At 29.2% G+C, this 24,517-nt stretch overlaps 1 long non-coding RNA gene across 1 annotated transcript; it reads right to left on the bottom strand.

The window, feature by feature from the left end:
- Window positions 1-22,141: 22,141 nt before the first annotated feature.
- LOC139905218 (uncharacterized) lies at window positions 22,142-23,754 on the bottom strand. The gene is made up of 3 exons (XR_011779822.1): window positions 23,107-23,754; window positions 22,916-23,055; window positions 22,142-22,854 (listed from the first exon to the last, which is right to left on the bottom strand). It is a non-coding gene; the product is annotated as an uncharacterized lncRNA (long non-coding RNA).
- Window positions 23,755-24,517: the final 763 nt, after the last annotated feature.

A 24,517-nucleotide genomic window follows, 5' to 3' on the forward strand; every position in this document is an offset into this window, starting at 1 on the left:
TTCCCAACACAGACACGGCACATAAGAGATTGCACACGCGTTGCTTTTTTCTTTTTACTCCCGCATTTTTGCACTTAGAAACATGGAATGAAAAGCAAATCGTGCGTATTTTGTTGTCGTTGGGTTGCATCAGGAAACCTTGTGATAAAAAACGGGAATAAAAGTAGTAATTACTTTTACTGCAAGTTTTAGGTCTCCATTTTGTAATATTGTTAAGTTGTAAACATATATCTACTTTGAAACAGAAAATAGTCAAACCCTTGTTAAGGAGTATGATGTATAGAGCAGCAACCCGTAAATTTGGGAGTTTGTGTTTATCTCATTTTAGAAGAAAGGATTAGAGATTGGATAAAGATTACCATCTTATATTAATGTCATATGTTTTGTAATTTAAAAAAAATTAAGTTTTAATAAAACTTTCTCGATAATAATTACATATAATTTATTAATGTTATATAATAATAAATACATAATTTATCTGTTCTATAAAAATTTTAGTCATTAATTTTTGATAAGAACAATACATAGAAATCATTGTTTTGAGTGCATTTTCCCGATCTCAATAGCTTTTTACAATCCTTAAATACAAATATATATTTATCTTTTTGATTATTTAGTTATTTAGTTTGAGTAAAGAATGAATTATTGGGTTTATATAATGCCTACACATATCAGAGTTGGGACAAATTAAGAAACCTTCCATAATATTACAATTTGGTCTTAATCGATTAATATTACTCCTTTTTGTGTCATTATGGCTAATTGATATGATAAAAATAAGAGGTTATTTAGAAAATAAGACTTTTTTTTTCTAGTTTTGATACATTTTGTAAAGTCTACTTTTCACCTTCATTATTTTATATATAACATTTTTTTCATATAAGAGGTGATAAAGTATTTAAAATAATTTTGGTTATAATTATATATCGTTATTGTGAAAACATCATGAACTACTTTTTATTTTTATCATCTGCCAATTTAATACATATTTCACTCATTATTTGGTTTCAAAATGTTGATTGGTTGCAGTCGAATCAACAATTACTAGGATGACTTTTTATGAAATAAAGATTAACCCTTAGTTTGGAAAAATTAGTTCTAGCTATGAGTTTTACGATAAAAACCTGCCCCCTTTTTCTTTCTCTTAAAGAAAGAAAGGTTAAAAGATACAAAGGAAATGGATATGCGATATAGTTAAACAATAAATCAATGAACGAACAAAGAAAATGAATGCATAAATGAGATCAAATTTTATGAGGAATGAACTAACTTTGCCAATTAACATATCCATTTTCACAATTAGGGGAGCCATGTCTATCAATTAAGACCAACTTATTAGATTATGGGAGTTTTAAGTATTTGAGATGAAATCATGGTCAATATGACAAATAATAAAGGTCCCATATTTTGAAAACTTTCTGATTTCCTGATGTTACTTCGAGTACAGATGATCCTTTGGTTAATATTTGAGTTATTTAGAATTATTTTGTAATCATGTACACGGTGATGAATTTTACATCCTGAATAGAAAGATTTAATTTAAACAACTTCTGATATGATTGATAAACTTGCAAAGTTTTTCCACACATTTAATTCAATATAATCCTACTTCTTGCACCCATACTTGTAGATTTTTTTTGTTTTTTTCCTTCTGAAAAGGAAACTTTGATAGGAAATATCATCATTCCAATAAAATATAATTGAAAACAACAGTTGTAGAGGGATATATGAAAAAAAATTGAAATCAATTAATCCATTCCTAAGAATTTAAAAAAAGTATATAAATATATAAAAGTCATTAAAATATTTACATATACAAAATACACAAATTGTTTAAAGTTCATATTGTAAAAATACACTTTTATCGAATTCGTAACTTGTACAGTTATGTGAAGTAGACTTCAGATTACGATACGCAATATACTTGCAGTGTCTGTATGGTTATTATTCTTTTTTAAAAGAAACAACAATCTTTTAGTCATAAGATATGTATATCCTATTTATAACATACTACTTGTAGTTGTAAAAAAAAACTTCTTTTTTTGAAATAGTCAATTTGAATTGATTGTGTTTTATCAAAAAGTTACTTCTTTACAAAAAAAAAATACAACTTTGATCCATCTTACACATATTGCAGGTCAAACTTTTTGAGGAAATGAAGTATTGATTTCCTCAAAAAAAATCCTTAAACTTTCAAAATTGATAAATATAGACCTCAAGAAATACCAAAATGCTGTAAAAGAAAATAAAAAAACGATTCGGAAATTAGAATCATGTTGTTACAAACCTGTAAAAATGGTAATTTGTACACATTAATTAATTCAACTTTCATTTACTCCTAGATTTATCCTCCTAAACATCATAGTAGCTTAGTTTTTGATTTATTATAGCTGTTACTGCTATAAACCGTCTTTCCTTTTCTGATTTCTATCTTGAATTTAAGTAAATATCTGTTCTTACTGAAAATCAGTGATATTTTTTGAGGAATGTTTTTTTTTTTTTTTTTTTTTTCATTTTTTACAGTAACTAAAGATGACATCTTTGTTTTTTTTTATCACGCAGTATTTCTTTAAAAAGAAAAAAAAGTCCCAATGGAACGAAGTAGCTCAATGGACAACACACTCAGTAGAAAGTATTCTTTTTGAACTCAATGAGCCTAGGTTCGCGTCCGGGTTGTTCCTGGATAAGGAAATATACATTATGTATATGGACTTCAAAAAGATTCGTAGGTCTGTTGGAGTAATTGTAATACCATAAATTTTACATATACTTAATCAATGAACTCCCTTTGACCAATTAAAAGAACATTTAAAAAGGCAAATAATCAGTTAGTAGTTAGGTAAATAAATCAATTATACCAACAGTTATTGATCTCTTAAATATTCCCATACACAGGATATTTTTCGAGGTAACACTGTCTTTATTACTAAATAATCCAATTCATCAACAAAGTAATTATCTATATGCAATTTGTAGATATTATTTTCTACAAATAATTTGCAATTTCTAGGGTAATTTTGGTAAACTTAAAAAAAAATTCCCATTAAAAAAGCGACAAAAGATTTTATTGTTCCTAGTCCCTGGTATCTTAAAATGACATTTATTAGACCAACAGACAAAGTTTTATGTGTAATTACTATTTAAATTTGTTAGAACTTCGAGAAAATTGGAGAAAAAGGATTTTATCTTCCCTTATGTATATTTTGGATGGTAGGAAATTTGCTGCAAAATTTCATATCTCTGCCAATTGCAAAAAAATTTATAACCCATGCAAAGATTGTGGATTTTTTTAACCATTATACTACATGACCTTGAGGAATACAGGGCTATCAAAATTCTGCAAAGATTTGTCACCAATAACATAAAGGGACTGTAAAATGGAGCTTTTAATTTAATCAAAGCTTCAATACTCTTCAGATTATCTCAAAGGAAGAAGTAGTCTCCACGGAAGTCTAAAGCCATTGATTTTTCTTCATTAAACTCTAAGGGATTAATTGCTGGAAAGCTTACATCCTATGAGGCAATATACCTAAACGAACTTAAAGCAATGTTTATGGCATCCGCTGTTGAATATGCCACCTCTTCACTCCAACATAAAGTTAATCCTCAGAAGTTTTAGAATTTCTAACCCAGACTCTTGATTGCCAGTATTTATTTTGGTTTCAATTATTTTTATATTGTAACACCTATGGATGTGTTTTATTAATGATGTTTTTGTATTAATACACTTCAATTTTTTTTTTTTTAATTTTAAATCAATGAAACTTAACTTCCTCCCCCCCCCACCCTAAAATACACAGCTTGCATGAAGTAGGCTATTTTGGGTTTTTATTTTTCAACTGAGCTCATTGATATATTTTGTGAAAAGTTCTTATATGAAGCAATAACTTTAAACTATAAGGTTTATTCATTTTATATTTATTTACAAAATTGGTTATAACATATAAAAGGAACGATGAATAAAAAATAAAATATAAAAAAAATTACTAATAAGGTTGCTTTGGAAAATTTATAAACAACAATTAGGGAGAATAATGAAAAACTATTTATTGTTTCCTTAGATTTCGGAAAAAAAATTAGTGACTTATAAATTAGAACAAAAATTTCATTCTTAAGAGAATTATCACAAGACTTGGCGGGATTTGTGTCATTCTTAACGGTGAAAGGAGAAAAATATAAACTTGTCTCTTCTTTCAATATTAAAACCCTTTCTACGCATTTATAAGAGTATAATCAATAATTAAAATTGTTTTGATCAAAAAGTCTTAAACATACTATACTTGTGAAATTACGGATTAAATAGAATTACTAATTTGCTTACAAACATTCGCTTCCGATGGATAACAAACACAAAAGAGTCACAAAAACACAAACACTCTTTTTGCTTGAGTCATCAATAAGTTGAAATTTAAAAAATATAAGAGTATTAAAAATTTATTGTCAAGTCCACAAAACCATTTGATTTAAATAATGACCTCTAAATATATATGTATATAAAATGTATTTGTTTAAAAATCTGCGGATGTTTGAAAAATTAAATAATACATAAAAAGTTATGTAACTTGTCTTAGTATCTGAATAAAATTTTTGATTTAAACAGTTACTCTTGATATTAGGATTGAATTATTGCTTTCAAGTACTTAAAATAATACATTGCCAATTTAGATAAAAAAATTAGCAATTCGTTTTACAAAAGACTACTAAAACACAATACTTACAGTTATTATTTATTGATAAAGCACTTCACAAACCCCATTGTTCCATTGACGTGAAATCTTTAATAAAACTAAATTATGAATATAGGTAATACAGTTATTGGGTATAATTATTATTTAAGAGGTTACCGGGATACAGGCTAATTTAATTTATAAGATGCTGTGTGTAGATTGTTGTATAAAAAAAGCTATATCTGTTATAAAATATTTTAAAACAATGCATTATGCACATGTATGTCATTGTTAGAGTACTTTACAAGTTTTACGCGTGTTTTTGATTTTTTTTTAATTATTTATTGAAACAAAAGCAAGGAATTAACTCTTGAAGACTGCAACACGTTCTTTCACACTTGGGAAATAATTACAATTTATATAATTACTCATTGTGTTTTCATTTTTATAAAATTGTTTTGTTTATTAATTTAGCTTAGATATTAGATTCAAAATTTTATCAGATATTTTCCCAGTTTTCTACAAATTAGCATGTATTTTTGGATACGAGGTTTGTACTTTGAAAAATCTATGCAAAGGCACTACAATCTTCTTTTTTACATTTCTATTTTATTATCTTATCGTTATCGTTTACCATGAAATTATAAATTCATTTTTGTTGATAATTTTATTTTGGCTCTAAATTGTTTAAAATGCTAAATGGCAGAAAAACTTTGCTCTAATAATATTTGCAACTCACATTGTCATTTGTTTTATACGACGTGCTGAGCTTTAGCTAAAAACGCTCTTTGCTACTTTCCTGTTTATTGGAGTAGTCATGTAGTTCTCAGATATTAAGCACACACTCGATAATAAGGCATCGACAAATATGCAAACTTTTTTATATTAATATAGATATGGAAGAATCCTCAAAGAAAGCCATGGATGCGGAGGAGTCATTCATGTAAGAACAATTACAACTCTAGATTCTAGGTAACCTCATTTTTTTAGACCGACAATTGGAATTTGCCACAATTATAAACCTATATATGTTTTCAGAGTGCCCAGTATTGGTTTTAGGGAGGAAATTGGCTTCAAAATATGTACATGTAAGTCTAGAGCGTTTTCATGTGACGTCAGCATTATTCATGTTTGTAGGAGATCAAACAATCTTATTTTATTTGAAGAAAGGCATTTTTCATTTAAATTTATTGCTGTGAACTGCGAACTGCTACAGTGTAGTTGAAAGTCAAAATTGGAATTATACCTTTGATGTTCATCAAAATTTATATCTCTAACATCTAGCTTTATTTTATATAAGACCCCCCCCCCTCTATTATACATTACAAATATATTATTAATCACTATAGAGTCACATTTAAGTATGTATTATTGACAATTAGTTTACCGTCATATTTTCAAAAATAAGAAATATTTCTCTAATTATTCTACTTTTTCGTCCGTAATTGATCCAAACCAAATTATTTGGAAATATCTAGTCATTTCATATGGATTTTTAGTACCTAGATATTTGACTTAATCAACATATCCCTGTTTTTCTTTTACATCAAGTAGTATGGATTCAATGTGGGTGTTGTGTCTTTTTTCAAGCCATTTGATGAAGATTCTTCAATACTTTTTTGGAATCTTGTCCATTTATTTTAGAAAACTATGATCCCCAATAGGGTGTCGCCTTCAATTGGTGTAATTGTTTTTGTTATTGTACAAAGTAAATACATTTTTGAAATACAATTTTATTTTCAAACTTTGTTTATATATATTATGTATGAACATATTATTTGATGTATCAAGAAACAAAAAACACTGATCTGAGATGAAAATGAATGGATTCAAAGTCCTAACAAATTTCATATTACACTCACTTATTTATTCCTTTGTGCTGTGAGGGTACATCAATCTTCAATTAACTTTGGGGAAAAAAAACTTGTGATTTGTTCGAGTAAAAAAATTTAATTCATTCGAGTTAGAGTTTTCTAGTTTAAAATGTCAAGTTCGGTCGAGTTGAAGTATTTTTCCTCTTTTAATGTAGATTATTAATGCAGGACACCCCAATGTTTAGTAAAAAAGGAACCCCTTTTGTTTTTAATTGTCTTTTAGACTGATAATACAAATGTGACTAATCATTACTTCTCTAATATTTTCTAGTTTGAACTACTCGAGTACAACTTAAGTAGAATTTTTCACAGATATTTTGGTTAGCTTGAAAATTTTACATAAAAATGGTGCCTTTTGTCTTTTATCGAGTTCGAGGAATACTGTAATTCAACATTAGTTTTTATTAACTTAGTTTCTCATACATACAAAAGTATAAAAAAAAGATAATTTATTTACAAAGATTCAATATCATTAATAATTAATAGTTTTATACACTCTTTCATAATTACTTAACGTAAAACCTTTAGACAAAATAAAATAACCAAATATAATTTTAGTTTTAGGCGACAAATAGCTGTAGAGTTGTATTGTTCTTAAATATAGTTTTAGTTTCCCTCCAGTTCTTCCTATCGCTCCAAGAATTCTACTCTGAATCTAACAAGAATATTATATGTTCTCTCTTCAAGAATAAAATAATAATAAAAATAGCATGGAAAAAAATAAAATAATGTTAAGGTTGAAAATATGAACAGGTATAAGTTTAAGTTCGTCTAAGTTCATTTTTTTACAATTATACTTGGATATTGAGTTGTACAAAATATGACCAGCCGGTATGTAAAAAAAGTAACATGATAACTCTGACAGTTTGAAGAATGTGCTCAAGAAATGTAGCTTAGCTGACATAGTATTTAATTTGATTATCTGTGTGAAGCTATAAATCACACTTCGTATCTTACGGGGACATATTCATGAATTGCCTCGATATCGATCCTGAATTCTATTCTGAGCCCAATATTGACTTACACTTATAACTAGAGACGTCACTAAAAACTTTTTCCCGGTGCTTGAGAAAAAAAAATCATTTGTTCATTTCCATAACTTCCTCACTTAAGAGGCTTAAATCATTAGCATTGCCGATAGGCATAAAAATTTAGATTCAAAATAATTTCATAACTACCGAGCGGGTTCATTGAAATTTGAACACTTACTAATTCAATAATTAATAAAAAGTTCATTCATACTTCAATATATTTCAGCAGCATAAACAATTGGTTACAAATCAAAACAACTTTGAGCTCTTTAGCTTAGATACAAGTCGAGAAAATGGTAATTGAACGTGATCGAAGAATTTCCATTGTACTCCAAGCAGTTGGGCGTCTACGGGACCATCGTTTACACTGTTAGCAATTCCGAAACATTGGAGAGGAAAAAGGGCTTTGTCAAAAAGGCCCAATAGGTTTCAGAAGAGTTAAACAAAACAGGATAGGCCACTTCCCTCAATTCCATGAGGGTTCATTCAAGATATCTCGAGATTTCAAAACATACTGTCCAGAGAGCTATCAAAAAAGTGTTTGGAAAAGCCTTGTGAGGATGAAGAGGCCACTTTTAATAAAAATTACAAAATTGATATTTTTATTTTTTACACGTACCCGAATGAGTTTTAATATGCAACATATAACTCCTCAACAAATCCTTTGCAATGTTACTATATTTATTTCATTAGCACGAGCACATATAAATACTTTAAACTCATAGGTTTTCTCTTCAAGAATTATACAACAAAGTTCACAGTTTTGTAAAATAAAAAACTATCTTCAAATTGCCAGGATAATCAGAATTACCACATTAATTTTCGTTTCATATATTTTTACATAAATAAAAGTCATATTTTATACACCTATAGATTTAGAGTCCAATTTTGGATTCAACTTTAATTCTGATTGAAAGATTTTATTAGTGGATGTATATTCCAACAATTTAAATAAAGAACTGACTGAATTAAATCGCCGTAGCTCATGGACAGCGCGCTCGAAAGAAGATATTCTCTTGAATTCAATGTTTGTACTTTCACTCCCAGGTGATTCATAGAGAAATAAATGTACATTATGTATATGGATTTTACCAAAAGATTCCTTGGTTGGATGGATTAAATGTAATACTATGATGTTACTTATACTTAATCCGTGCAACTCCCTGTAACCAATTAAAGGAACATTTAAAAAAACTGACTTACAAAAGAACAACGAAAATAATAATAATAACAAAGAAAAAAAATGGTCTAAAAAATGATCTCAACTAAGATGTATAAATCATTATATTTACATGCATTACATATATATGTAACGGACAATGTGGAAAATCGGGCATTTTATAAAATGTCCGTTAGAGCCGTCATTTGGACATTCCTCGGGCAATCTATAAAATTTCCAATAGAGTGATCAATTTACTTTTATTTACATTGTCAGGTAAAATAATTTTAGAAAATTAAATTTTTAAACAATTTATGGCAAGTAATTTGATTATTAAGGATTTGATAAGGATCCAATTTCATTGCAAGCAATTTGATAGTCGTGTGTATTTTCATTGAAATTTATACTGTATTCGGACAATCAAACTCATTTTTGATCAAAAGGTGGGTTATTACTCTCCGCCACTGCTTCCCTGAGCATCAAAGACCCTTTAAAAATCATTTTTTCTAAAATATTTCTAACAATAAACAAAAAAAATATTAAATATGACGCAAAAGATATGATTGAAAACAAAGAAATTGCTCTATTTTTTCCTCAGTGCCTTCACCAGGACTTCGCAAAGGCTGCAACAGCCCTACTCCAAGGAGAAATAAACAGTCTTGCAGCAGCCAAAAAGATTCCGGCCGATTACACCCCATCATGGAAAGCCTACTTTGAGCGTCCTTCCCAACCTGATGAACGAGACTTATTAGAACCCCCCAAAAAAAAAAAAAAAAAAACGTATGTGTCGTTGCTAGCCCCTATCACGTTGGAAGAGGTAAAGAAAGCTCGCGGGCAAAGACCCCTTGGATGGAACGGTACTGCCACACACAGGATTGACACAGAGTAGTTAATAAGGTTCTTAAACTCAGCCCTTCCGACAGGTTCCCTTCCGGATAATTTATTGTGTCCGAGAACCACATTTATCCGTAAGACACCCTCCCCTACATTGTGGTCGAATTATAGGCAAATAACCATCGTCCCTCATGTCACGCGTATCCTTCATAGGATCATTGACAAGAGGTTGAGGGTGGTCCCCTATAATAATGTCCAGAAAGCCTTCAGGAAAGTCGATGGTGTCTCTGAGAATACCTTTATTTTCGACCAAGAAATTCGACACACTAAAAAGACTTTTAATATAATTTCACTAGCCTTCCTTGACATTAGGAAAGCATTTAACTCAGTGAACCACCAGTCAATCGAGTGTTCCCTCACTAGGACTGGGGTTCCTGCAGTAATCGTAAAGTACATCATGTATGTACTGCTTCATGCCTCGCCCCAATATAAACACAAACGTTTAGTTGTCTGTTATACACTCTTTGCTAACTGGAGGGTCATAATAAGCAAGCACTCTTATAACTCAATGATTGAGGTACTGGGCATATCGCCTCTTTCCTTCAATTCATTCAGTTGAGGATTTTATCATGAGGGTAATCAGCCCTCAGTCAATTTCATGTTTGCTGAGATGAAAATAATAGGAAAAACACCATCTCAATATAAGGGCAAAAAAAGATTATTTAACTTTTTGACTAGTTTTATTAAAATTAAATAATTAAATTTTAATCAAAATTGATGTAAGTATGTTCTACTATACATAATCTACTAATGAATCTATAGAAGTAAGAGATTCAAATTCATAAAATGAACATACTTATGACTTTGGTTGGTCTATATTTTTATACATACTTGACAATCTAATTATAAATATGTCCATCAGCATGGTATTATTTTGTTAACACAAAATTATACAGTGTACATATTTTGTTGTTAATGTTTTCGGCTTCTTTTTGCGCCAGGTTACGTGTTACAATAAAGGAAACTATAATTTTCCCTTTCGTTAATTATTATTAATATGTTTTCGTATTTTCATTATTTTAAGTGAAAAATAGAATTGAAGATTTTTTGTTCTAACCAGTATCAATTTATTCTGGTGCTCAATTAATAACAATACAACAACATTAAAAGTATCTAACTACATAGAAAAATATATAGAGACTATATAAATTTTTCAATTACAATAAAACGACACAAAAAAAAGAAACAAAATAAGTAAAAACCCTAGTTCATTAAAAATTTTAAATAATTTCTTGCAATGTTTAAAATACATGCATAAATTTCTATTTTCATTGCTTTGATTGCATACATACAGTGCTGTAATTTTACGATTACGTTACTTTTTCATATGAGAACAAAAATATAATGTCGCTTTATTGGCCTTCCAAAAAACCACTTCTAGTTCTTCTGCCAATGTGTCATATATTTGGCGCAGTGTTTTACATTCATATAGAATGTGAAATATTGTTTTTTGCTCTTCCCTACAAAAGTAGCAAAGTTTGTGATTGCTTAAAAAAGCTGACACTTCCAGAATTCCAGTAATCACACGGTAAGAAAACCATTTTCCAGAAAGAGTCAAGAATGGGTTCTGAAAACAATTACAGGCTTGTCTTTCAGTTAACTGTATGTTTCTCCACTTTAAAACATTTTTAATCAGTGGTGGTGATGATTCACGCCATATTTTTCTTATTGATACAACTTTTATCTTAGTGAGCTGATGTCTTAAACAAAGCTTTATGTAAAATGCTCATGTCGTGTTTTCTGCATTTTAGAATTTTTTTTATGCGTCCTCATAGTTAAAAGATTATCCCTGTAATTAAGAAGATCATTCAAGAAAAACCCCGGTTTTCTGTGGAGAGAAGTGGAAATTTCTATCTAGGCACCTTTTAATAGAGCGTACCCACCCATGACTGGTTCAAGAGTATAAAAAGTATCCTTTACTGTGTTACGGAGGGAGCACCAATATTTGAGCTTACATAAATTACTTATTATTGAAATTACCCCATAGTTGGAATATTGTAGATTAAAACAATCAGAAGATACTTCAGAGTTCCAAAAGTCCTCACTTCTTAAACATTTCAGAATCCATTCAGCCAAAAGAGATTTCCAAATCTATTGTTCCAAGCCCGCCTAGGCTTTTGGGAGTAGTTGATCTTTTTATAGAGATATTCCATTTGTTTGGAAGGTCTAGGAAGTTCATCAATGTATCATCTATCTCTGAGCAGATTTCGATGCCATAAATACATATACGTGGAAGATGACCTTTGGAACTATATATGAGTTCCAAATTTGAACTTGCTCCCATCTATGAAAATTAAGAGATTTAATTAGATTTTTACTTTTCTTTATTCGGAAAATCATTTCCTGCTTATTGTAGTCCATTGAATCTTTCCGAATAACAGCTCCAAGCACCTCGATCCTTGATTCTGCATTGAGTTACTATCATCATTATTTGATATTAACTCGAATTTTTCTATATTAATTTTTAGGCCTGACAAAATCTCGAAGCATGACAGAAGCCTATATAATTCAATGACGGATGCTATCGTTAAAACTTTTCCAGCCGCTATGATTGCTGATGTATCATCAATATAATCATAAATAGGTTCACAACCACTAATCCTTGTTTTTTTCAGTACTCCTTTATCCCTCATTTGTAACAATAAGGGATCCACAGCCACTATAAAAATGATTGCTGCTTTGGGATCTCCTTGCTTGCATCCACGTTCTACCTGAAAAGATCCTAATATGTGTCCTGACCCATAACTTACTTGTATTGGAGTTTACTTGCTTGACAATCGAATTTTAAATATGTTCATCAGCACGGTATTATTTTGCTAACACAAAATTATATAGTGTACATATTTTGTTGTCAACTGCCAATATTTCTGCTTCTTTTCAACTCTAGGTTACTTTTTACAATAAAGTAAATTATAATTTCCCCCTTTGTTAATAATTAAAAATATATTTTCTTATTTTCCATTAGTTTAATTAAAAAATAAAATTGAAAATTATTTCTTTCCTCTCAAGGTTACTTGCAATTGATCTACTACAACATCATGACAGCTATGCTGCTCTTTAAAAAAAAAAGTTAAATTATCAAGATTACTGCATTAATTTTCAGTTTCTTCTGTTTTTACATACTGATTCAGCATCATTGCTTATAAATTAGAATTCTTGTTCCATACGGGGAACATAAAATAAATTCAGTGTTCCCTTTTCACGTCGTTACTTTTTTTTTATCACCCAACCTTTCCTTCGAAAATAAACAGAAAAGGCTATTGTTTAGAGTAGGGGTCGGCAACCTAGGGCACACGTACCACTGCTGACATGCAGAGGTATATTCACTGGCAGGCGCAAAGAAGAGCATATTCCCGTAGCTTGTATGTGTTTTTTATCATTATTGTTGATAGTGGCAGACTCATTGATTAGAAATGTTGATGTTGACACGCCATGATTCAAAGGTTGACTACCCCTGGTTTAGAGGTGTAAAAGAATTAATTCTAAATCAACCAATCAACGTTCATAACACTGATTAGGAGAAAAAAGGAAAAACATTCGTAGCTGACAATAAATTGCATACTATATTTATGTGTTAGATAAGCAAAGCTGTGTGTTATCTGTATCGATTAATACATTATTCCTTCTTATCAGGTGAGGTTGGTAACTGTTTAGTCTTTCATATGTTTGATTTGTAATTTGACGCTGTATCTCTGTTATCCACTCTTTCTTTCAATCCTTTCACTTAGATATTTGACTGAGTTTCGCTTGCAATTAGGAAAACTACGAACATAAAAATTAAAAATTGACATAAATTAATTTGCAATATTTCATTATAAATAATTAAGTATATATATTACATTTTTTTTTAAACTTATATATATATGCTATTGTTTACAAAATTAAAGTCCTTCTTCATATGATTTTGAATTCCCCCCCCCCTCTCTAATCTTTTCTATTATTAATATAAGAATGTTTTATTTGTAAGAAATATGTATAATAAATAAATTATTTAATTGAGTGATAATTTTTTTGTACTTCTGTGTGTGTATATGCATTATAATTAAATTATGCAAATGATAAAAGGATGTATGTAGTAGTACTGAAAAGTATAATTATTAAATATATATGTTGAATGTATGGTATAAATTTTTAACTGCCCAAAGTATACATTTATCATTCTTTCTTTCTCATTTGGGTTATAAACAGCACCAAAATATAAATGTAACTACATTTTAATAGACCCACTTTTTGTGAGAACGTAACGCCCACATTAATGATATCACTTTTTGGGGTCGTAGTAATTTTATTTTGTGTGATATATACAACATGCATAGTCCACATATATGAACTAATAGTTTACAAAGTTATTTACTAGAATGTTGAGTAGGAATAATGGTTTACTTATCATAAGCTTTGGTACAGCCCACCAATCTAGTTTATAATCGAATTAAACTAGTAGGGGAAGAGCACGGCCATTTGTATCATGAAGACATGCTCTCTCCCTAATTAATGAAATTTGAAGATTGATAACGTATGAAGTTTACTCAAATTGAATGAAAAAAAGAAATCCCTGGATTTTTTTTAAGACAGAGGGGGGAATCAAAACTTATAACTAAATTACGAAAAACATTATTCCCTTATCAACGATAACAACCTTGACAAACTGGTACAAAGATTGGCAGCTCTTGACGGTACAGTGCTATGATGGCAGCTCGGAGCAAATTCAAATTTGGAGGAGAGTTGCACCAGAAATTATTCTACAACTCGTCTTAAATTGCAAAGTTCAGTCCATGAGTTTAAGATCAGGGCTGAAGAAGGGCCACCTTTTTGCAGCCCAGAAGTCAGTCGTATTGTTGGTGCAGAAGTTTAGGATCTTATTGACTGTATGGGAGGGGTTTCCCTTAATTAACTTCTTTAAGTTGTTGAAAGTATGGATGGAGATGCTAACGGTCTCTCCAGCCTTCTTAACTCTAAAACGCGCACAGAGGAGATTGAACACGATTTGCCTATTTTGTTGTTGTTCTGACATTTTTACACTTAGAGACATGGAGTAAAAACAAAACTTGTTTATTTCTGTTTCAGCTGTCGTTTTATTGTGTAATGAAACCGTGTAATTGAAAATAACATCAATAAATGGGTAGTGAAATGATACTGTAAGTTTTGGGTCCTCACTCTGTAGATATGTAATTCTTGCAAATCAAGAACAACCCTGTGTTTTTTGCCTTCTTATGAATTTATTACACATATTACCATCTATCTTTATGACATTATCCCAACATAAATAACGTTTACAATGAAGTTGCACCAATTACGTAGAAGTAAAAACTTATAAAAATTACTCCATCTGACTTAGGAAATTAAAGCAAATATATGTACATGTTAAATGTAAATTAACTTCTCCAGGAGCAACGAGGTATCAAATTTACACAAAGGAGTTTCTGCAGAAAAACTAAACCTGAGTGGGTAGTCAACTAAACTATATATCGATTATCGTCGTGTTATTCTCTAATCTGTCTATTTTTCCAGTACTTTGGCCTTTATTAGTGCATTAAACGTCGATTTGTTATTTCTTGTTAAGTTATGAAAAAGTTCCAACTATAATTAAAAATAGTCCAATTGCAGAATTGGCTAATTATATCCCCATTAATATTGTTCTTTTTTTTTCTCTTTTGAGAGGAAAGGTTGATAGATCCAATAAATATAACTTTATAATTTATATATATATATCAATTCTTAAGGGTAGTTTGTGTAAAAATATCAACTAGAAACAAAAATGATTTTGAATTTTTCACCAAGAAAATTCTACATATAACGAAACTGACGCGTAATTAAGATCATCTTTAAGGAAGTTGTAGGTTTTTTTTTAATGTTCCTTCAATTGGTGAGATGGAGTTGCACTAATTAAGTATTAAAAAAGGAATTTACTAATTGGATAAGTAAAATTGACTAATTCTCATTTCCAAAAATAAACATCTAAACTTTGGATACATACAGTCTTATTATGCAATAACAGTAATAATAATAAAAGAACAAAATCCTTTTACCAAGATACAATCTTGGTAAGCTATTTTTTTTCAATTTGGAAATCTGACCAGACTTTTTTTATTTTCCAAACCTGCTATCGTCATTATTTAATTCTTAAAGACATAAATTTAAGTATATAGTAATCACTAGTGTGTGAACGGCGAAGAGTAATGTTGATTATTTTTGGGGATCTATAAGTGTAAGTCCCTGTTGGGATCAGAGTAATTCCTTCCTATGACCGTTTTAGTTCCGGAGTGTGATTTGTCTATATTTCCTTCCCGACACGCTTGCTTGGAGCTAATCTAATAAAAGATCATGACGGGTAAGCTGCTCTCTTTCCAAATATTCCTTAAATTACTATGATTACATTGTTCATTTTTGTTTCTTTCATTTTTACATACCAGGGAAACATATTTTATGCATCATTGGATAAAATAAAGTTGTTTGACACACACCTCACACACTAAAATTACTCTAGGGAAAGAAAATAAAATTATTCTTTGATTTTTTCCCCTTTTTAAAAATTACAAACCTGAGAAAAGGTCGATTCGACTCTTACTTGAGTCTATATTTTGAAGTATTGCAACTCCACCTGATCTCACTTGGATATGACTTATACTAGTGAGCAAATACTTGAAACTCGACTTGAACTTACAGTATATGGACTTTTCCCCAACTCTGAGTATTGTTGTGTTGTAAGCTGAAGTAGTCGTCAATTATTATGAATGTTCACCTGTGAAATGGTGTATGAAATAATTCCTTGCCTAGAGAGCATTTGAGGTGATGGATTCTGGCTATTTGTAGAAAGGATTATTCACCTACTTAGAATTCATTACATTTTTAAAAAGGACTTTGAAGACGACCGATCGGATTAAAAATATTGCCGTTTTACATATTTTATTACTATTAAAATTAAGAAATTTAAAAAAAAATGTAGTTTCATCAATTTTATATCCAAAACACACTCTTTAGCCTTCCCAAAAAGTAGAAATACGAATTGGACATCTTCTGAAGCAAGACACAACTAAGAATTTGAAATATTTAATAAGATAAAAGACGTTTTTCACTCCTCTAATTATACAACAGTTGATAAGTTATACATTTAAGGTTGGTATTAAAGCAAAAATTTACTTTTTATTTACATATATTAAAATCATTAAAGCTTCCAGTGTTATAGTTTGAGAATATTGTGTAGTCAAATATAGTTAAGATTGTTAATCCTAACATAAACATCAGAGCTTATTATTGGAGAGGAAGACTATAATACGGAACCAAAAGAGCTGATGTGTCTAATGTCCCGTATTCTAATAAGGCCACATTGTAAATATTACTCTTTTCCCTGTCATTAAGGAGAGGGAAAAGAGTAATATACATATACACTGGATCTTGTCTTTTCAATGTGACATGTGCTTATTAAAATTATATGATGATTTTTTAATTAATTGAATTAATAGCTAAAAAAAAGTTTAATTTCATAGTTAAAAGCTATCTCCCCCTCCGATAATGTGTATTTAAATGGGAAATGTAAGATATATAGTGATCTTAGAGCAAAATTGAATTAATTGTCAATGTAACTTCAATTCTTTTTATGCTTTAAAATCAAAAAAATATTGTTATAGTCACATCTATAATATTTTAGCAAGTGAATGGGCATTTTAGTTATGTCTTGAGGGGAAATATTATTTTGTTTCTGAATTATTTTTTTGTCTGTTGTAGACAGTCTTTGTGAATGTATTATTGGTTTCCATTGGCTTATAAAACATGTAGGTAAATAAATTTCTAAACTATAAATGTTGTTTTATTGAACTTATATACGAGTACTTGTTCAAAGACCATAATCTGTATGTATGTCAAGTAACTTCATATTGTTCATATCAAATATATATGAAAGATTTATTTGATAAAGGTTTCTCCACAGCAAAAAAAAAAATTAAAAAAAATTGATATCAATGTTTGTGATTCGTGACAAAGAGTGTTCTGCCATAGAAGGAAGGACCATACATAATTTAAAAAAAACTTATTGCTCCTTGACAAATAAAAAACAACATTGATAAGTGCAGCTATACTCGTATGGTGTCTAATAACTATAAACCGTTAAAAAAAAGAAAATTTCCCAGTAAGCATAATGTTAGTTAGTTATCTACAATATATATTTTTTTTATATTAAAGGCAAACCTTTTGTAGTCTGTTTTTAAGATGCAAACATCATGAGCGGACATACAACTTTCCATGTTTCGTAAATATTGTGAAGAGGAATATTTCTTTGATAGTTAATTATTTATCTTATTCGACAACTTTATTTGTTTAAAAATATTTGTAATTAGAAAAATGTAATTTATAACTAATTACAATGATTGACAAAAATAAGCTTTAATAGTTAACATTATGTTTAGCTTTTGATTTTTTAAAGTTGACTGTTTTTTTTTAGGAATTTCATGTAATTTATCTCTGTTTTAATGATTGTTTATACAGATTGAGACTATTAAAGGGCCACAAATAAGGTTGATTTCAAATCAAAATTGGATTTTTTTATTCGTTATTTATCAACATTAATTAATTAATATTTCCTTGACTAACAGCAAATAGTAACCACATGATACAAAAAGATATCAATAAAAATCAAAAAAATTCATCGCCATTAAATGTATATAAAAAATCAAATCGACACAGGTAGTAGATTTTAATAAGAAATTACATTATTTACAAAATACAAAATGAAAGTTTTATGATTTTATTAAAAAAAATACAAATATACCTAAAATTTGATTAGAAACTAAATTCTTAAGGGATACAATTAATTACATAAATTAAAGTTGTACAAAGTACATGTATTTTGAATAGATATTTTTGGGGTTCTCTTATCTTAGTATTACATGAGTAAATGTAAATCTAAATTAGTTACAAATCAGGAATGAAAAACTGATAAATTGTGACATTACATTGAAAACTTTATAATAAAAAAACAAGTCTGTGTTGTGTTAAAAAACTTCAAATAAATTGAGTTATTGGTGTGTGATTATTTAATGTTTCAATTTAATGTTGTAGTTGGCTAAAAAATATTGTAGCATGAGTCATGTGTAAGGGTTGCTTAATCTAACTAACTAATCAAATTAATGGATTAACAGAGCAAGTTCATGAATTGATCAATCAAATCAATATTATAATTTACGTTATAACAAAATAATATATATTAAATTCATGATATTTTATTATTTTTGTTTAAGAATATAATAATTACATTGTTACTTGACTTGACATGAAGAAGGAAGAAAAAATGAACCATAATCGTTTTTATTGGTTGTATCGACTTAATGAGGACAAAATTATCCCATTATTTCCAATTTTGGTGCATGTAATTTAAACATTCTAATAATATTCTAATTATAACTCTCGGTTCCATTCTCAGGTTCCCCTTTCAAATTGATTCGTGCCAAAGATCAACAAATCAAATTGAAGGTCATCGTTCTAACTACCAGCTCAATTGAGTATAGTAAGACTCGTGAACATATCTAACTTCATACAATTTGTATCAATATATATGTATAAAATTTAATTGTGAGTTATATTTTTTTCTAAATGACCACAGTTTAATGAATGAAGTAGCCAAAGGGGTATTAAGGGGGAAAAAATATGTATATATAAGGAATCTAAGGAATGTTGTATTTCTTGATGTCAATATAAAATCATTATTTGAGCAAAAAAAATGTTGAAAACATATCTCAAACCATTTCATACGTTTGAAAATAAATCCCATAATATAACAAAATTTGTCAAGGATATATTTAGTTTTGTTTATATTGATGATGTAATAAATTATAAATTGAGATTATTTCATTTTCTTGATTTTAATTCATGGTTGTGTTTGTGTTGACATATGGGAAGAATTATAATGGGCGTACAAAACACTAATTTTTAATTAATTTCTTCTTCAGTAAAGCTTTTTTGTTTCATTTTATAAAGTTGGTATATAGGATTACTTGTTTGCAAAATAATATCAAAAAATGATAGAAAAGGCTTTTGATATACATACATATAATGTTTTGCAAAGGTTTTCCCGAGGGCATAACTTTTCAATTACAAAGTTTAAAAAAGTGTTTGACAAGTTTCAATTTATTTATATAATTTTGTTTATTGTTGTAGAAATTATATTTTTGCATCTTCATTCTTGAATTCGACGTGTTTCGCAAGAAAATATTTAAACATCCCTAATCATAGTGGTCATGCGTATTGATGAAAATACTTTTAGTAAGTGTTCAGATTTCAATAGACCACCGAGTATTTATGTACTTGGATGTCAATTAATTCATTTTTTCTGAAAAAGTAAAGATATGGAGGGTTAAGAATGGTTCTTTTGTTTAAAAAATAGGATTGACAAAGTTTGAACTATTTTGATGAGTATTTAGAAGTAGCTTAATGGTCCTAAATTTTTGAAATTTTACATTTTTAAAGAAGAATAGAGATTTGGTTTTAACCCAACCCAGACGAAAGATTAATTTATTTACCTGTACATATTGGTATGAATTTTTCAATCTAGATGGAACATTCATTAATTAGTTTTGGTTTATTTGTAGTCAGGAGTTCTTTAATTAACATTGTATAGAAAGGAAAAGAATAAATTATTGACTCGGGTGACCAATTACTCAAGAGTCTAGTTCTAATCGAGAGTTTTCTTCAAATGAAAATTATTACTTCTAGGAAAAAGCAAATCTCTCATGAAGAATAAGGTCTACATTTTTAACTTTAATTGGATATGTTTATTGTGATCCTTAATGTTCCTCAAAATCAATTTTTAATCATTTCTATTAATTTTCTACAGTTTTATTTCATTTTGAAATTAGGTGGTACAAAATTAACCTCTCGCCTCTAGGCTAAGCATAGTGATTTTTCAGAATATTTTGTTTTCATTGTAAATATATTACTGTAAACGAAATTTTAGAAACAGTTTCAAAGATATTTCATTTTTTAGACAGTAGAGTAGAATATAGCTGAACAAAGTATATGAACCTGATATTTCGTGATAGCGTTTCTAAATTTAACAAGGTCATAAGGAAAATTGATCTCTTGTATGCAATAAAAGCTGCCTATGGGTGGAGAATTCGATGAAGGAAGGAGTGATTAACTTTTCATAGCTTTATGTTTTGTAGGTAAGTGTATATTATGTTTGTATGTGTAGGTTAAATCTATTTTATAAGTCTTGTGTATATTGATTACTCCTGGTTGTTATTGCTTCATTATTAATTCAAAGAATTCAGTGTAGTATTAATCAATCAGTTGATGGATAACAAAAGTAAACACACGAAATAATAAAAGAATAGATGGTGTTATAGTAGTATTTTATACATCAATCAATAACCTTGCTTTTGGTTTAAGATGTATTTGATGATTTTTTTTTCATTTGAATTTTCCCAATTAGTTGGATAGAGCTGCATTGATTAGGTTCTATAAGTAGACAATCAATCCATTTGACCTAGGAAATTGAATTCAATATAAATTTTACAATAGTTTTAAACAATATTAGCTTCAACGAGTACAAGACTTTCTTTAGTTTTAACCTGTAAAGTGTTTTATTTTATTTTTCAAAGCATTTGACAATATACTTTAATTTTTGAGGATCTAAAAATAAAGTGCATGTGTTCATGAGTGGCGCAGATTAATACTAAAGATTGGTTCAGGAGTAATATGTTTAAGTCTTTTTTAGACTCAGACTAGAATTGAGGATTGTACTGAGTTTATGCTAGATAGATTCAGAGTGGGATGTATGTTTACTTCTTTCCTCTAACAGCTTCTTGCAGAAAATCTAATTACACATAATGTCAGCTAAACTGTTCTCCTCCAAAACGTATTGATTACGGTTATCACGTTAATTTTTGGTTACTTTATTTTGACAAACTAGTTTAACATATTTTTTTACAACTTGAGTTAATTTCCTTCTCTAGAAGCAAAACAAGAATTGATCCTAAGTCCATTGATTTCTAGACAATAAATTATCCCAAAGATGTTGTACGCTGAGCTACACCCTTCATTATTTTTTTTATTAACGCTTTCTGAAGGTTTGATACTATGTTTAAGAATGAAGCCATTTATGAATATTTCAGACTTATATCATATATAATGTTAACTTTTATAGATAAATATGAAATTGTTTGCAGGATCAGTTAATTATAAGTAAAAAAAGCAATTGAACGAAATTGCTTTGATATTGGTCGTCTCATGACTTGAGAGTATAGTTGATAATATTGTAGAGAAAAACGCGTGCGAGGAGGAGGGGGGAAAAAAGACATATGGTATCATTGTTTAAAATACTGATGTGATTATCATCTGCCTGCTTTATTATGATTTTTGAGGGTATAACGAATGTATTTATTAGCAAAATGTTTAATGAAGATATACTACGTATAATTGACTTCGACGTTTTTATCCGTTACAGTAGATTTGAAAACGTCACACTCCATGAAATTGTAATTCATTATGAACCTTATTCTCAGAATAATAGCTAATGAAACGACAAAGTAGAGTATTTGAAATATATTTGAAGCTCAAAGTTTAAAAAAGAAGGCTTTAATGAAATATAATCTACATACTAAAAAATAAACCATTAAACATTTAAGTTAAATATACAAAATTAAACAATTAAAATCATATAACTATTAATAATAATAAATTATAAATAAAGAATATTGAAATAATAGATTGATCCAGATAATTTTTTCTTGTTCTAACATCGGAATTCAGTTAAATATGTCATAACTTTAGGTTGCAATACACAAGCGAGACGTAGAGTTTAATCAAAAAAATAATCACCCCTCTTCTTCATGTGGAAGTTGCTATATACAATTGTGCACAGGATAGATATATCTCTACCGATGAGATCTAACTAATTATTCATAATAAAGTAAATGTCAAAATCATAAAATTAGACAATAAATATATTAATAAAAAAATGTTAGAAATAAATTCATCTTAAAGATTTAGAGCAAAAGCTAATTATGTAGTAATGTCCGGCGATATTACTCCTTATTAAGAGCATCAAAAATATTTCCCCCCGTTATTTAGGTATGCTTATATAACAACATACTATTATCATGAAGGATATACACAATTGTTAATTATAATGCAACACCCAATGTAACTACCCTCGTTGTTGTGACCATTTAAACAGTTGTTTTTGCCTTTTATGAGTTTTCTGAACACCATTTCTTGGAGCCCATCAACCATAGCTAAGCCTTAAGTGATAAAAAGTAATATTTAATGACTATGTAATATTGGAAAACCTAATTATCATACCCAAGTCTTAAAACGAAGTAAGTAGTCTCAGACAAACTTGTTGCAAACCATCCAAAGCTACTACCCCCGTTGTTGTGACCATTTAAGCAGTTGTTTTTGCCCTTTACTGAGTTGTGTATCATAATTCTTGATATGTTTAGCTAAAATAGAATCATATTTTATGGTTAGATTTAAAAAAATTGAATACTTACTGTGAGATAGTACAAAATTCAGAGTTCCATTTCGATATTCGTAAATACTTTTTACTGATAACTTGATCGTCATTTGGTGTGGATGACTCACAACATTTTTATATGTATTTCTATAAATGACATCAGTAACAACATCCTCCATTAATTTAATGATGGTTCCTCGGGAAAAGATATGTTTACCCTTGTATTTCTCCATAAATTTTTTGAACGTACATGATTAGCAATGGATAAGGTTATATTACATGCAATAAGCATCGTTGTGAGATCAGAGTTAAAGTCTGACTTGATGTATTCATCGTTAAATTGATTTTATAGATGAATATCCATACTCTTGTTATGAGATGAGGATAATGAGTGGCGTGTAATTCTAGACCGGGGACTAAAGGCACATTTATATCGACAAATCCGACAAACCATCTGTTTCTCATCCGGTAAGTATTTTCCAAATTCCTGGGCCTCCATTTTCATAAATCCAGACAGAAGGCGACGTCATTTTGGGGATTTTATTCAGTTCTCTATCGACTATCACTATCTCATATTATATTAATATTGAATAATAAAGGCGGGAATGATAACGTTCATGATTGATAGAAGAAGATGTATATTATTTAATCAATGATGCCATAAGTAATTCTTCTTTTCTCCTCGCACGCTTTTCTATTCTTACCAAAATTATCACCCTTACTTGAGTGGTAGAAATGAGACGACGACAGATCTGGATAATCTCATCACTACGTAGACTCCGACTAGAATTGAAGATCGACATAGGGAGTATTCTTGATAATATCCTTGTTTATTTCCTCCCTTGCCACAGCTGACTGTAGATAAGCTGTTCCCTTACAAAACATTCTTCAAATTGTCAGGGTTACCATACTGTTTTTCCGGTTTTTTGTTTTTTTTTACATGCCCAAAATATTTCACTAATAATCTCTGTCTCTAATGTATCTCTAATGTACCATATTTTTATTACCATCTCTCAATCATGGATTTTACGCTCACTGGAAATTAGCAAATATTCATATCCTTAAAGATAACAAATTTAAAAATAAAATTTTGAGGGTATAGAAAATTCTAGGGACTTAGAAATGGAAGCAATAAATGGTAATATAATTACTGATCACGACCTTAATCCTACCACAAACTCCCTTTTAAATTACGAAAAATATCGGTTTCCCTTTTAAAATCTGCAAGACATTATTTACATATTGGCCCTGGCACTTAAAGATTAGGATTTCGTATTCTTGTACTGATTTATTGAACAAGATATGTCAAAATTTTGTAATGAAATTGAAACTGTTGGAGTCTTGGGCTAACACACTAGAGAATTTTGTACATGGAATTTTCAAAGCAAGAAAATTTAACGGCTCAGTTCCAAATCTTGACAGACTGTATTGCTTACTACGATCCCTTT

Source organism: Lepeophtheirus salmonis, chromosome 4 (assembly GCF_016086655.4).
Source record: "Lepeophtheirus salmonis chromosome 4, UVic_Lsal_1.4, whole genome shotgun sequence".
Lineage (NCBI taxonomy): Eukaryota > Metazoa > Arthropoda > Copepoda > Siphonostomatoida > Caligidae > Lepeophtheirus > Lepeophtheirus salmonis.